The sequence below is a fragment of the Gadus morhua genome, chromosome 15, assembly GCF_902167405.1.
Source record: "Gadus morhua chromosome 15, gadMor3.0, whole genome shotgun sequence".
Classification (NCBI taxonomy): Eukaryota; Metazoa; Chordata; class Actinopteri; order Gadiformes; family Gadidae; genus Gadus; species Gadus morhua.
This window is the reverse complement of record NC_044062.1, coordinates 24,890,384-24,905,819: the sequence shown is the minus strand read 5'-3', so window position 1 is coordinate 24,905,819 and position 15,436 is coordinate 24,890,384. Positions and strand designations below refer to the sequence as shown.

At 45.1% G+C, this 15,436-nt stretch overlaps 1 long non-coding RNA gene across 1 annotated transcript; it reads right to left on the bottom strand.

Annotated features, from left to right (window-relative positions):
- Positions 1-9,312: 9,312 nt before the first annotated feature.
- Positions 9,313-12,540, bottom strand: LOC115559518 (uncharacterized). Its single transcript, XR_003979598.1, has 2 exons — positions 12,277-12,540; positions 9,313-9,441 (listed from the first exon to the last, which is right to left on the bottom strand). It is a non-coding gene; the product is annotated as an uncharacterized LOC115559518 (long non-coding RNA).
- Between the last annotated feature and the right edge of the window lie 2,896 nt (positions 12,541-15,436).

Sequence of the window (15,436 nt, the reverse complement as noted above, 5' to 3'; positions counted from 1 at the left end):
GTTTCGGTGGGCGTGTCAAGGAGGAGGGTGGGGGTGTGGCCCTGAGCAGCTTGCAGCCACGGTACCGTGCGCTCTGTTTACAGTGGATGTATCGCAATGGCGAGGCGCACTCAGCCTTTAGCCGTGTTCTGTAAATATTCTAGAACACACGGGAGTCCTGGAGCTCTATATCTAAATATTATCATCTAGCCTACACAGATATCTATATCATATAATATATATTATCACGGCCAAAAGCTGTGTGAGCCGATATTATGAATCTCAAACGACCGCGTTGGATTCTCCGACGTTCCTGGTTCTTCAACGTCCACATCAATGTGAATACACACACTGTAACGCAAGTGTTTCTTGTCGGTTCTTTGACGTGTCTTGTATTTCCACAACGAGACTGTCGTGGGGGTTATCTGAGCCATGGTTGAGAAGGAATTGGGGGAAAGGAACTTAGGTTTGACTCGCTGAAGTACATGAACTGCGACATGCCGCCGGTTGCCGCGAGGCACCATCGCCCGGCAGCGGGCAGCCGGCAGCAGGCAGCGCGCGGTTCAGTCGACTTCAGGTTGATGTGAAAGTGGAAGAACCAGAGACGTCGCAGAAACCGACAAAGTCGTTTGTGATTCATAATATCGTCTGGAGGCGCACACAATATGTTATATGATATAGATATCTATGTATTATATGATATTATTTAGATATAGAGCTCCAGGACTGTAACGCAAGTGTTGTACACTTCCTTGTTATTTGGATAACCGTTCTGCTGTTGGTGTGATGGCGCATGGAGGAGAAAGGGATTGTTGGCGGCGAATGTCTCCCGCTTGAGCCCCGCTGAGGGACCACCGCCGGAGGCGGAGGTGCATAAGCGCTGCCCGGCAAAGATCCCTTTCTCCTCCTTGTCGTGGTTCATGTTCTTGAACCACGTCAAAGCCAAAGTTCCTTCCCCCCAATTCATTCTCAATCTTGGCTGAGATAACCCCCAATACGAGTCTCGTTGTAGAAATACCAGAGACGAGAGTCCGACGTGTTATGCGCCATCACACCAAGAGCAGAACGGTTATCCAAATAACAAGGAAGTGTACACCACTTGCGTTACAGTCCTGGAGCTCTATATCTAAATAATATCATATAATACATAGATATCTATATCATATAACAGATTGTGTGCGCCAGTCCAGACGATATTATGAATCACAAACGCAGGGCCGACGGACTGCGGGGACAAAGGGGACAGTTGTGGGGGGGCCCACGGCAGAGGGGGGAGCCCATGAAAAAAAAAAAAATACTTATCGGTCATGTCTCCCCCCCCCGTCAACAATCGCTCCATACCCCCCCCCCCCCCCCATCAACAATCGCTCCATGCCCCCGTCAACGTAGTACCTATAGTATAGGGGCCCAGGATTTGGTGCTACGGCCCTGCACAAACGACTTTGTCGGGTTCTGCGACGTCTCTGGTTCTTCCACTTTCACATCAACCTGAAGTCGACTGAACCGCGCGCTGCCTGCTGCTGGCTGCCCGCTGCCGGGCGATGGTGCCTCGCGGCAACCGGCGGCATGTCGCAGTTCATGTAGGCTACTTCAGCGAGTCAAACCAAAGTTCCTTTCCCCCAATTCCTTCTCAACCATGGCTCAGATAACCCCCACGACAGTCTCGTTGTGGAAATACAAGACACATCAAAGAACCGACAAGAAACACTTGCGTACAGTGTGTGTATTCACACACACACACATGTGGCGCTCGCACGGTCGAGTCTCATTGGCGGGCCAACATCTCTGGGCGGGCCAGGCAGAGTAAGGGGAGGAGCTGAGATTCATGATGACGTCATGAGAACAGACATTCCAAATCAGCGCGCTTGAGCCTCCGCTTTTTCAAAGGCGAGCAGAACAGCTAGTGCTAGTTTTACACCAAACGCAAGTTTTAGCCACTGGGGGACCATAGGCAGGCTAGGGGAACTCATATTTGTGTTAGAAAACCTCACAAAGTGAGATTTTCATGTCATGGGACCTTTAACATTCAGTCTAATTGGAGGGCACACTGCAAAAGAGGCCGTAAGAAGGATGTTGCAGAGTGGCCTAACAAATAACCTGGCGTGTCGCTTCAACTGGGCAGGGAAAGGCTTCAAGGAAGCCTTTAAAAGCACTGTCCTCAGTGATGTACTGTTCGGTATGTTTGCCAAAACTCAGTCACACCACACAAGCATCAGACACAGATACCACTGATTAAAATAAATGCTTTTAAAACAGCAAGTCCATTTTTTAATATGCACTATGGGTAGTCTTCTGAGCTATTCTTATTTCATGTAAAATCAGAAAAAGTAAATTTATAGGCTACTATGCGATCTCAGTTTTGTGTCCAGATGCAGCAATTCTTTTAACACTGACAATATGTTTGGTAGCAAGTGACTGCTACGCTAAACCCCCACTAGCTAGCGAGCTAGCCATCAAGAAACCAAGCTAAACACATACAGGGCTCACAATAAAACGGTCGCGTCAACACATTGTTTAACAGACTATCAAACCACATTACAAAGACGAAGTACACCCAAGGGTAGGCTACTTACAATTTCAACAGCAACAAAGCAAAGTCGGCGTCCGTTTTGAAGTCTTCGGATTCCCTTACTTGACGCCATTCCGCAAAAGCTCGCCCTAGGTTCACTCGTGTCTGGTCTATTCTCTGGTCCAACTTCTTCTTATTCTCCTTCTGTTCCACCGACAGTCGCCTCTTGGGTCCCTTATCGGTCGATGGATCCATGATGAATGCAACAATTGCCTCGCAACTGGCTTTTTATATACAACCGGTGCCATGTTTGGGGGTGTGTCTGTGCCGTAAAGCATTTTCGAAACTACAATCTGACTACATTTTCGAGGCGCGATTGGATACTTATGCTGCATCACATCCGGATTGTGTCTGTCCGAACAGAGCAAGTTGCATATTCGCTTTTTCCTTGGAGAAGCAACTTGGGGCAATGACACACCCACCAAACGACCCAGCAATGGTTGTAGAACCATCAGAATAACTCTCAACCTGCATAATTAATGTAATTTTGGCTAAAAAAGTTGCATAGTGGGCCTTTAAAACAACAAGCGCATCTTGCAGGCAGGGAAAGGTGAAAGGTCACGTTGATAGCCTATGACGTCACCCAGTGGCAGCAGCGCACTGAGCGCCGGTAAAAGAGGCTACAAAGTACAAACTTTGCTTCTATATTATTACTTTTAGACATTTTACTCTCGAATAATTGATTCACATGTTAATGTTTAATTGTTCATGTGTAAATTTACAAAGCATTGAAAATTTAAATTACCACTCAAAAGGGCACTTTGGTCCTTCAGAGAGAAAAGGGCAGGGGCTCGGGCACCCATAGCCCCCCCCCTCTGCACGTGCCTGCCGTAGGGTGTGAATGGGCCTTACGCCTCGTTTCCACATACGTATGTTTTTCGTGTCCGTGCTTCCGTAAATTTACGGAAGGAGTCGCTAGTGTTTTACGTACGGGCATGAATTTATTTACGGACAAAAGATGTTAGGAGAAATCAGCGGATTGTTTACTCCGGGTAGGAAATGAGTGCCCAAATGAAGGAGTTCAAGTACCTCGGGGTCTTGTTCGCGAGTGAGGGTACTATGGAGCGTGAGATTGGCCGGAGAATCGGAGCAGCGGGGGTGGTAATGCGTTTGCTTTACCGCACCGTTGTGACGAAAAGAGAGCTGAGCCGCAAGGCAAAGCTCTCGATCTACCGGTCGATCTTCGTTCCTATCCTCACCTATGGTCATGAGGGCTGGGTGATGACCGAAAGGACGAGATCGCGGGTACAAGCGGCCGAGATGAGTTTTCTCAGAAGGGTGGCTGGCGTCTCCCTAACTCGGATTAGAGCCGCTGCTCCTTTAAAGGAGTCAGCTGAGGTGGTTCGGGTATCTGGTAAGGATGCCCACTGGGCGCCTTCCTTGGGAGGTGTTTCAGGCACGTCCAGTGGGGAGGAGACCTCGGGGAAGACCCAGGACTAGTTGGAGAGATTATATCTCAACACTGGCCTGGGAACGCCTCGGGATCCCCCCGTCAGAGTTGGTCAATGTGGCCCGGGAAAGGGAAGTCTGGGGCCCCCTGCATGAGCTGCTCCCCCCGCGACCCGACCCCGGATAAGCGGATAGGAGACCGGTACTTTGGAACATGAGGATCGACATATACAGAGATAAAAACAAAACCAACAGGCTTGGAAAGAGATCGCTGAGGAGTTTGGCCTGACATACGTACATTCTCGTATGCGATCCAACCGTCTCCGACCGAAAGTCCATTCATTCCTATGTGATTCTCCGTAATGTCCGTTTTTCCTCCGAGACTCCTCCCCTCCGTAAAATTTCTGTCCGGTATGTCCGTAATACACGTTCAAAAAATGTAACTTTCGCCGTCGTTTTACGGAGATACCGTATGGAAGTTTTTATGTTTTTCACAAAACATGTAAGTACCTGGCAGGCAAACTCCTCGCCGATCTCTTTCCAAGCCTGGTTGGTTTTGTTTTTATCTTATGTCGATCCTCATGTTCCAAAGTACCGGTCTCCTAAAAACGGCCATTATCATACGTTCCCCAATCTTTTTGGCTGACCGTAAATAAATTCATGTCCGTACGTAAAACACTAGCGCCCCCTTCCGTAAATTTACGGAAGCACGGATACGAAAAACATACGTATGTGGAAACGAGGCGTTAAAGGGACACTGTGTAAAAATTACTCCCATCTAGTGGTAAAATTGTACATTGCATTCAAACTAATAGTGCTTGCTTGTTCAAAAACTACGGTGGGCAGTATGTGCCAAGAAGCTGTGTCATGACATCCAATACTACCTCATTCGAGTGATGATGAGGTTCATTATTTCAAACAGATTTCAAACTGCATTGAATCATTAGTGTAAGCTAATGATGTATGAGTAATTACTCCTCGAGCAAGATAGTGAATTATTTCAGTCATCATTCACGCTGGCTCAGAGTGAAAACGTGTTTGCATTTCCTGTACCACGTAGTGCTTTTTGTCCCTCTCGGCAGTTCATAGACTCGGCAGTTCATAGATCAGAAGAACATGGGAGCCTCCATGAAGCCTCCTCCTATGCAATCCCCCAGGAACACTGCATACTTCCGCAATCCACCAGTGCTCAGCGGCCAAGCCTGGTATTGCAGCTGTTCAAGCGGGCTGTGGACGGGTCCCTCAAATCATGGGACCCAGAAGTAGATATCTCTGTTCACTTCAATGCAAGTGGGGAACAGGAATGTGTCTCCGCAAAAAATTTCTGGATATCAATCAAAGGCTCATAATTACCTTCATGCCATGTCCTAAAAAAAATTATGTTTTTTCTTTTGAAAACGCCACCTCAAGCGTTTTATTAGCTGGGGTGTGCAGCTGAAAGGAGACGTAGTGAAACAAATGGCATCCGAGAGGGCCTAGTTCAGTGCTCCGTTAACGTGTCCGATTTTTGGACTGGTTCATCTGCTGCTCAATAACTCTCACAGGTCCTCTGCTTGCGATCATTGTGATTCATCATGTATTGATCCATTTATTCAAAAGATCCAAAGACAAAGAACAGGTGCATTACGGTATCATTTTATATTGTTGTTGGACCGGAGTGGGGGGATGGGCATGCGTTCTATATTTCTGCATCCGGTACGTCATGAAATAGGGCGTAGCCATAGACCCATGATGGGGTAGCATATCGCTCCTTGATGTTACCCTGCGCCACTGAGCAGTTTACAAAGGAATGAATAGGCGCCATTTTGGAATCCGTTGTCCGAGATATCCGAGATTATTTAATCTAACCCGATCTAAACTCTATCACCCAAACACGGCGGCGTTTGGGTTTCCTACCTCGGACTCCAGCGCAGCCACGGCCGACAACTTTCTTTATTCTGGGTGGAAATAGTAACATAGTTACGCCATTAAATGCTTTTATGGAAACATTTTTAGCGAGAAATGTGCATTTTATTTTCATAATGTTCGCTCGGTGAATGTGAAGGATGTTTGGTTTGATAGTTATGACGAAGAGGGAACGCTCCGTTCACTTGCATGGACAGTCTCTGGTTACTAAGCAACCTCAACGTCTTGGCGGACTATATATCTGCTGATCAACGCTACGAATGCTGGAAACACACCAGACACACCATGTGAAGTTATTTAACCCGATTATTGTTATTTATATCCGAGATTATTTAATCTAACCCGATCTAAACTCTATCACCCAAACACGGCGGCGTTTGGGTTTCCTACCTCGGACTCCAGCGCAGCCACGGCCGACAACATTCTTTATTCTGGGTGGAAATAGTTACATAGTTACGCCATTAAATGCTTTTATGGAAACATTTTTAGCGAGAAATGTGCATTTTACTTTCATAATGTTCGCTCGGTGAATGTGAAGGATGTTTGGTTTGATAGTTATGACGAAGAGGGAACGCTCCGTTCACTTGCATGGACATGGACTCATCTAGGCGAGTGACGTAGGCGCGTATGGCGCGTATTGCGCGTATGCGACCATTTTTGACACAAAATGGTCAAGCAACATTTTACGCACGTATCTCGCGTAAAAATTACGCGAGATACGCGTCTGGTGTGGCCGCACCTTGAGACACACGCAATTCAACCAATGCACACGCTCAAACCTGGTCTCACGAAAATACGTGACTCTGTCACGTTATTTAATCGATTGAAACGTGATCAGGGACACGTAGGCCTATTTTCTAAATTTTGTATTTCAATTGGAAGTAGGCTATTTGTCGTGTCACTAAGCACGACTTCCAAATTAAGGTTCTGTCCGGGAGCGTTCTCCCTAATGTCCCTTATGGAGCTCCGTACAGATCATTCATTGTTGAAAATTGTCTGTGATAACTAACAAATGACAGCTTTTGGCCACCCGTTTCTACTTAACATTGTCTGTGATAACTAACAATATGACAGCTTTTGGCCACCCGTTTCTACTTTCACCTTTGATACTGAGAAATTGTGACAATACACGGATATATTAAATGCAGGTGCGCTGCTCTGTAGGCAAACCGCGAAGGAAAAAAGGGTAGCTGCTTCATCTGTTCTTTTTAGAATTGTATGTCTTGATGTTTATTTTATCTAGCCATCTATTCTCTTGTTTTTGGCTATGTGAATGAACGTCCGCGTCGATGCCTCGATCGCAAGTCCAGTGTCGCGAGCGGACGTTGCCATGACATCTAGAAATCCCACCGTATTTAATGGGTTGTAGTGAGTGTAACATAATTCACCTACAGTATTTTGTTATGTGTTGTTCTTTCAATTGTGTTAGGCATGTCGTTTACTGTCTTGGTGGTTCAGGGATCGCTGTCCCTTTAAGGATTACGAGCGTCTCATGACGTCAGAGCCCATGCGGGATTTGTTTACTTTCAGCACGTTTTGATTTCCTGTTTCTCTCTTACTAAATAAACGAGTCACACAACTGTGAGCTCAACGTGCGAAATTGTATCTCTCTCTTATTGCAATTTACACAGGGTTAACATTAATATTGATGTGTAGGGGTTGATTATAACTCGTGAATAATATTGTTTAGACCACGGACTGGGGGAATACTCGTATTCTGATTGGCTGCAGTGCGTGCATTAACTCCTGATATAGCCCTACAGACACCTGCTAAGTAGTTCCAGTCAGTGTTTAGATTCTCTGCCCGAGCCCGAGCCCGACGCGGGCCGGGTCGGGCCAACCCGGAAGTGAGCGTCGCCCTGGATTCCCTCGACAAAAAGCCAACGGGTTTTGCCATTGGATTTTGGATTATTGCAGAAACATTTGCATCTTTGAAGCACCTCCTGAAAAACTAAAATATATAATAAATATATAAATATATATATAAATATATAAATAAATATATAAATATATATATAAATAAATAAATATATAAAAATAACCGTGCTCCAAAGAAAGAAATGTAAACCAATGCATTCTGAATGGGAGTGTTTCTCCGATTTTTCCATGCTACACAGAACGAATTCTAAACCCATGCAAATAAAGACTACATGGTCATAATAATTTAAATATCATTAATATCCTGAGTGTGTAGGGTGGTATTCTATTTTTTTCAACGGGGCTGCATCCAGTCACTTGACCGTTATGGTTGCTATGGTGGTTGCTATCGACCGCCCCCTCTAATCCTTACATGGCTCTAAAAACCACGCGGCAAAGGAGCTGCCGTCAATTGTGTTGTTTTTGTCGTAAACTAGGGTCCGATGGTTAGAAAATAGGCAGATATTCCAAGGTATCCTTAAAAGGCAGCTTGGATGTTTTTATTTTCTGCAGTTTAGACTTCTACTATAACCTATTTTGGAAAGCAAAACACCAAGCTCATTGATTTAACGAGGCAGGGTTATTTGAAACAATTTATTAAATAAATACTTGTGAGATGTCATTACTTCTCCTGAGTTTGCTTCCTATTTATGTTGAGTATACACCCCTACTGTCCACAAGCATCCCCCCCCCTCCCCATATGGATTTGGAGAATTGTTGCCACGTCCCAGTGGTGGAGGTATCATATATATGAAAGAGGGCATTCAATTATACTATAATGATCAATTAGGAGGCCGAAGCCCTAAAGGAAGTGATGCAATAGGTGACTGAGGGTCAACATTTGAGACCCCCTTTTATCAAAGGGGGTCTCAAAGGACGCATACGCTTCAACCTGTGGCTCCAGCCCTACAGGAAATGACTCAGCAAGTGCTCCATCTCGTTGCACCTGCACCCAGCGGCTCGCTTGCAAGATTTTGGCCTGAAGTTCTTCCCAGACCTACACCCTAGCCATCCAACATGCATATCTGAGAAACAGGCCTCTCTTTAATAATGACAAAAAGTTATGAGAGAAATAAACATGAACTTTTTGTTATCCCATAAGCGGCGTGGTGCTGGCTCCTTTTGACCTTTTGACCCCAGACTTCAAAAACGTGGCCACAGGCCAGCTGTGTCTACACACCTTAAGCCACAAATGTACACCTCCATCCCACAAAAAATGGGGCCTAGAAACTAATCTCTGTCTTATCTACATTTACTGTACTGTTGGAGGTCACGCCCCTTTTCCGGCCTTTTCGAGATAGCCAGGGATACTTAAATTTTTACACATATTTCCCGGGGCCCCGAGAACGACATATCCGAGATTTGGAGTTCTAGCCCTTAGAGAAAAAAAGGTTTTCCCAAATGGACTGTCATTTGGACAAAGCCCCTCAGAGGTGTTGCCTGCAAGACCTAATGGTTCAGAATGTGGTGGAAAAACAGTTAGCTGAAACACAGTGTCCATCCTCACGGGAAGGCATGATAATCATGTGACATGGTTATCAAAATGTTCTTTCTTTGGACGGTTTTGGACGGCATCGACTCATTTGAGCCTGGGGGCATGCAGGACAGCTGTACATATGATCTCTGTCAGGTCTCCCAACACAACCCTCGTGGCACCACCTTCCACAGGTGTCACACTGGATCTGAAACACAACAATTCCCCTCAGGATTAATAAAGTAAATCTTATTTATGTTATCTTAAACCGAGGTCATATTGAATGGGAAAAAAGTTCAGTCTAAATATCTGCGTAAAATGTGTGTCTTCTCCTGTACCAGACTGAATGAATGATTGATCTTTATTTGTCAAAGTACAGGTACAGGTACCTCGAAATTTGGGAGAGCTCCCCATGGTGCTTAAAGAAAAATAGGACAAGGAACTACATAAACCATATATATACAGTATGATAAAAAACGAACATACTGTGTATATATATCTAACTAAAACTGATACATCTAATATAAATCTAACATCTAATATAAATCTAACTAAAACTGACACATCTAATATAAATCTAACTAAAACGGATGCATCTAATGTAAATGTAACTCAGGTAAAGTGCAGTTGAAGTCCTTAGAAAGTCAGTGAGGCAGGTAGATAAATAGATGGTTCGTAGGGAATTGCACAGTTCCCTAGACAGGTTGGCATAAAGAGCAGAATAAAGAATAAATATATTGTTGATTTATACCATGGTTTATTATTTTTTTGTTCATTTAATGCATTTATCTACTTAATATAAACTAAGACTGTTTTAACATACGCAGTCATGCAAAGACACAGGCAAGGTTTGTATATAAGTGTCATAACAACGTCAGCTGGAGAGGACGCTGGCGCTGTCTGTTTGCCGCTTCTCCAAGCAATTTTTGGGCCAATTCTGGCCAATTTTATTTTAAAAAGTGATTTTTTGTGGACATATAATCTCTACTTGGTTCCCTGCAAGCAACATCAGCGACGAAAAGCAAGCTTATGGACTGTCTTTAGTTGTTCCAGTGTTATTATGAAGAGCCGTGTAGCTCACTTGCTATTTTGGCGTCCCTAGCAACGGCTAAACCAAATGTTTTCAGGTCATTTGTCATCATATCTGTATTTGGACACAATTATTCATGTCTGCGACAGTGGTTACATGGGGCCGGGGAACGGCCCCATTTAAGTTTTAAATTAATTAATTTGCCTTGTAGAATTCAGCAAGATTAAAAGTGCAAATACATCAACAAAATTCATATAAATTGGCAACCTTGTGTGGTTGTTCAAGACACACTGAAGGCATTTTGCCACCATAGGTTTGGCAGAGAACTATATACAATATGCACACTGAAGGCATGATGCCACCATAGGTTTGCAGAGAACTATATACAATATGCACACTGAAGGCATGATGCCACCATAGGTTTGCAGAGAACTTTATACAATATGCACACTGAAGGCATGATGTCACCATAGGTTTGCAGAGAACTATATACAATACAACTGTATACAATATGCACAGTTGAAAGGGGTGGGGTGGTGGGGGTTGTGAGGGCCGCTGAAACCCCAGTGTCCATCCTTACGGGAAGGGGGGGGTTGTGATGAGGGTTGTGAGGGTCGCTGAAACACAGTGTCCATCCTCACAGGAAGGGGGTGGTGGGGGTTGTGAGGGCCGCTGAAACCCCAGTGTCCATCCTCACGGGAAGGGGGGGGGGGGGGGGGGGGTGGTGGTGATGAGGGTTGTGAGGGTCGCTGATACACAGTGTCCATCCTCACGGGAAGGCGTGATAATCATGTGACATGGTTATCAAAATTTTCTTTTTTTGGACGGTTTTGGACGGCATCGACTCATTTGAGCCTGGGGGCATGCAGGACAGCTGTACATATGATCTCTGTCAGGTCTACCAACACAACCCTCGTGGCACCACCTTCCACAGGTGTCACACTGGATCTGAAACACAGACAATTCCCCTCAGGATTAATAAAGTAAATCTTATTTATGTTATCTTAAACCGAGGTCATATTGAATGGGAAAAAAGTTCAGTCTAAATATCTGCGTAAAATGTGTGTCTTCTCCTGTACCAGACTGAATGAATGATTGATCTTTATTTGTCAAAGTACAGGTACAGGTACCTCAAAATTTGGGAGAGCTCCCCCCTGGTGCTTAAAGAAAAATAGGACAAGGAACATACATAAACAATATATATACAGTATGATAAAAAACGAACATACTATATATATATCTAACTAAAACTGATACATCTAATATAAATCTAACATCTAATATAAATCTAACTAAAACTGACACATCTAATATAAATCTAACTAAAACTGATGCATCTAATGTAAATGTAACCGAGGTAAAGTGCAGTTGAAGTCCTTAGAAAGTCAGTGAGGCAGGTAGATAAATAGATGGTTCGTAGGGAATTGCACAGTTCCCTAGACAGGTTGGCATAAAGAGCAGAATAAAGAATAAATATATTGTTGATTTATACCATGATTTATTATTTTTTTGTTCATTTAATGCATTTATCTACTTAATATAAACTAAGACTGTTTTAACATACGGAGTCATGCAAAGACACAGGCAAGGTTTGTATATATGTGTCATAACAACGTCAGCTTGAGAGGACGCTGGCGCTGTCTGTTCACCGCTTCTCCAAGCAATTTTTGGGCCAATTTTGGCCAATTTTATTTTAAAAAGTGATTTTTTGTGGACATATAATCTTTACTTGGTTCCCTGCAAGCTACATCAGCGACGAAAAGCAAGCTTATGGACTGTCTTTAGTTGTTCCAGTGTTATTGTGAAGAGCCGTGTAGCTCACTTGCTATTTTGGCGTCCCTAGCAACGGCTAAAAACAAGTAGCCGATGTGACATTTTCCTGGTCACTGCTGGCGTTTTTTTCGGTGATCCTGGTGAGGAATATGCCCTGGTCAACCTGCTAAGCTGTCTCTACTGTCTCGTGAATTTTCTGCACTGCCTCCCAGCTCTTCCCCAGATGCTTCGGGTCCGTACCTAGCTGCTAACAGGCTAACATCACTCTGGCTGGTTCGATGTTGACGTACTTCGCCCCACAGCGGCTGAAGTACAACAATTGCTCCATCCCACCCTGTATTTCCACCATTAAGCAGCTAGGACTATTGCGTAGACCTCGATATATTCACAGAGGCTCAGGGAGAAACTTTATTTATGGTCAGCCTGCCGGCTTCATCACATCCATCAGGTCCGCTGAGACGGCTGAGGGCAAAAGACACAACATCGCGAGATCCCCGCACTCCCGGTTGGATAGATTTCATGGAGTGGATTCCAACCTGCGCGGAGTGGATTTTAAGGCTCTACGACCTGTACAGAGAATAACCCCACAGTCACTGGTCAAATTTGAACTTTTCAACACTCAATCCATAAATAATAAATCCAGCTTGATTGAAGAGCATATCAGGGAAAAAGGACTTGACTTCATGTGTCTAACAGAAACCAGGCACCAGCCAGAGGTTTACTCTGCCCTAAACGAAGCCTGTCCCCCAGGCTACAGTTACTTGGAGGCAGCCCGCAGAACTGGACGCGGTGGTGGCCTAGCTGTCATCCACAAACAGGACCTGGAGTTGTCCCCCATGGTGCTGCCTACAACTTCCTCCTGTGAATATCTTGCATTCACATGCAAGCCCCCCCATCCCATGACTGTTCTACTCATATACAGGCCCCCAAAACCCAACTCTGCTTTCATCCCGGAAATGTCTGATCTCCTCACAGCACTCTGTACTACCTCTGCCAATACCATCATTCTGGGTGATTTAAATATTCATGTTGACACCCCCTCATGCCAGCCCGCTGCTGATTTTCTTCAGCTGCTAGACTCCCTCAACCTACAACAACATGTTGATGCCCCCATACACTCCAGAGGACACACAATTGACCTGGTCATCTCAAACTCCGCCCCCATCAGCAACCTACAGGTCTATGATCTTGGCGTCTCGGATCACAGAGTTGTGTGAATGGAGCTCCCTTTTCCTTCCTCCCACACCAAACCAAAGCGGCAGATCCATTTCAGGAATGTGAAAAATATCAACATGGATGCCCTGGCCCTGGACCTTCAACATCTCTCCTCTGGCTCAACTGACTCCCTCTCTGTTGCTGACTCAGTGGACTTATACAACCAGTTCCTGAGCAGTCTCCTGGATCTCCAGGCCCCCTTAACATCGAGGTCAGTCTCCTTCTCGCGCTCCGCACCCTGGTACACCAGTGAACTACGTACAATGAAGGCGGCTGGGCGTGTCCTTGAGCGGCGACTCAAGGCCTCTGGTCTGACCGTTTACAAACAGGCATACAGGGAACACAGGAGGGCATATGCTGAAGCCCTGAATAATGCACGGTCCAGGTTCTATTCCACAATAATCAACAATAGCCCTGGTAACTCCAAACAGCTCTTTTCAACTATCAATCACCTTCTCAAACCCCCTTTACCATCCCAATCTGATGTCACCACGGAGAGGTGCAACATGCACATCAACTTTTTAAACAAAAAGTGAATAACATCCGCTCACACCTCTCCACCACTACTGTCCTGCCCCTTCAAACTGCTGACCCACCGATTGACTCTGTCCAGACCCTCTGCTCCTTCTCCAGCATCACAAAGGAAGAGGTGGAGGACGTCATCAGGAAAATGAAGCCATCCACCTGTGCACTAGACCCCTTCCCTACAGCTCTGCTGAAGGCCAACATCTCTGCTGTCTCTCCACTCATCACCAAAATCATTAACCACTCCCTCCTGGCCGGCCATATAATAATAATAATAATAATACATTTAATTTAGAGGCGCCTTTCAAGACACCCAAGGTCACCTTACAGAGCATATAGTCATAATTCAAAACTATGTAAAACAGACTAGGAATAAAAGGAAAACAGAGGTTAAACATGAAGAATAATAATTATTAATAACACTCAAAGACGCCTAAAGTGAAGGGGGGACCTCACTAACCACCACCAATATGTAGCACCCACTTGGGTGATGCACGGCAGCCAATCGGTGCCAGAACGCTCACTACACACCAGCTTGAGGTGGAGAGTTAGGGATGAGGTGGAGAGTGTGGGAAAAGAACATTTAAACACTATCGACCATATTTAAACACTATCGATCACATTTAAACAATATCGACCACATGTAAACACTCTCGACCACATTTAAACACTATGGACCACATGTAAACCCTATCGACCACATGTAAACACTATCGCCCACATTTAAACACTATCACCCACATTTAAACACTATGGACCACACGTAAACCCTATCGACCACATTTAAACACTATCGCCCACATTTAAACACTATGGACCACATTTAAACAATATGGACCACATTTAAACCCTATCGACCACATGTAAACCCTATCGACTGTCTACCTATATCCCATCTGCATTAAAAACTGCTGTCATCAGACCAACATTAAAAAAACCTACCCTTGATCCAGAAGTCCTCTCCAACTACAGGCCCATCTCAAATCTCCCATTTCTGTCAAAAGTTCTGGAAAAAACAGTTGCAGCACAACTCCAGGATCACCTCATACAACATCACTTGTTTGAAAAATTCCAGTCGGGTTTCCGCTATGGTCACAGTACAGAAACAGCCTTGGTCAGGGTCACAAATGACCTCCGGATGGCAGCAGACACCGGCTCCCCATCTCTCCTAATCCTCCTGGACTTAACATCTGCTTTTGATACGGTTGACCACAATATTCTCCTTTACCGCCTGCAATACACCATTGGACTATCAGGAAATGTAAAGAACTGGTTCACCTCGTACCTCACTGACAGAACTGAGCATGTCGCCCTGGGCAAAGCAAAATCACACACCTACAACGTCACCTGCGGTGTCCCCCAGGGCTCGGTGTTGGGCCCCACACTGTTCTCACTGTACATGCTCCCCCTGGGTAGTGTCATTAGCAGGCATGGCTTATCTTACCACTGCTATGCTGATGATACACAGCTCTACATCAGGATAACCCCCACTTCTTCTGCCCCTCTGCCAACATCCACACTGACCACCTGCCTGGAGGAGAAAGAGGCGTGGATGAAGCTCAACTTCCTACAACTTAACAGCCATAAAATGGAAGCCATCCTTGTTGGCACGCCACATCAGCTCCGCTCCCCCACCATCACCAATATCACCTTCTCTGGC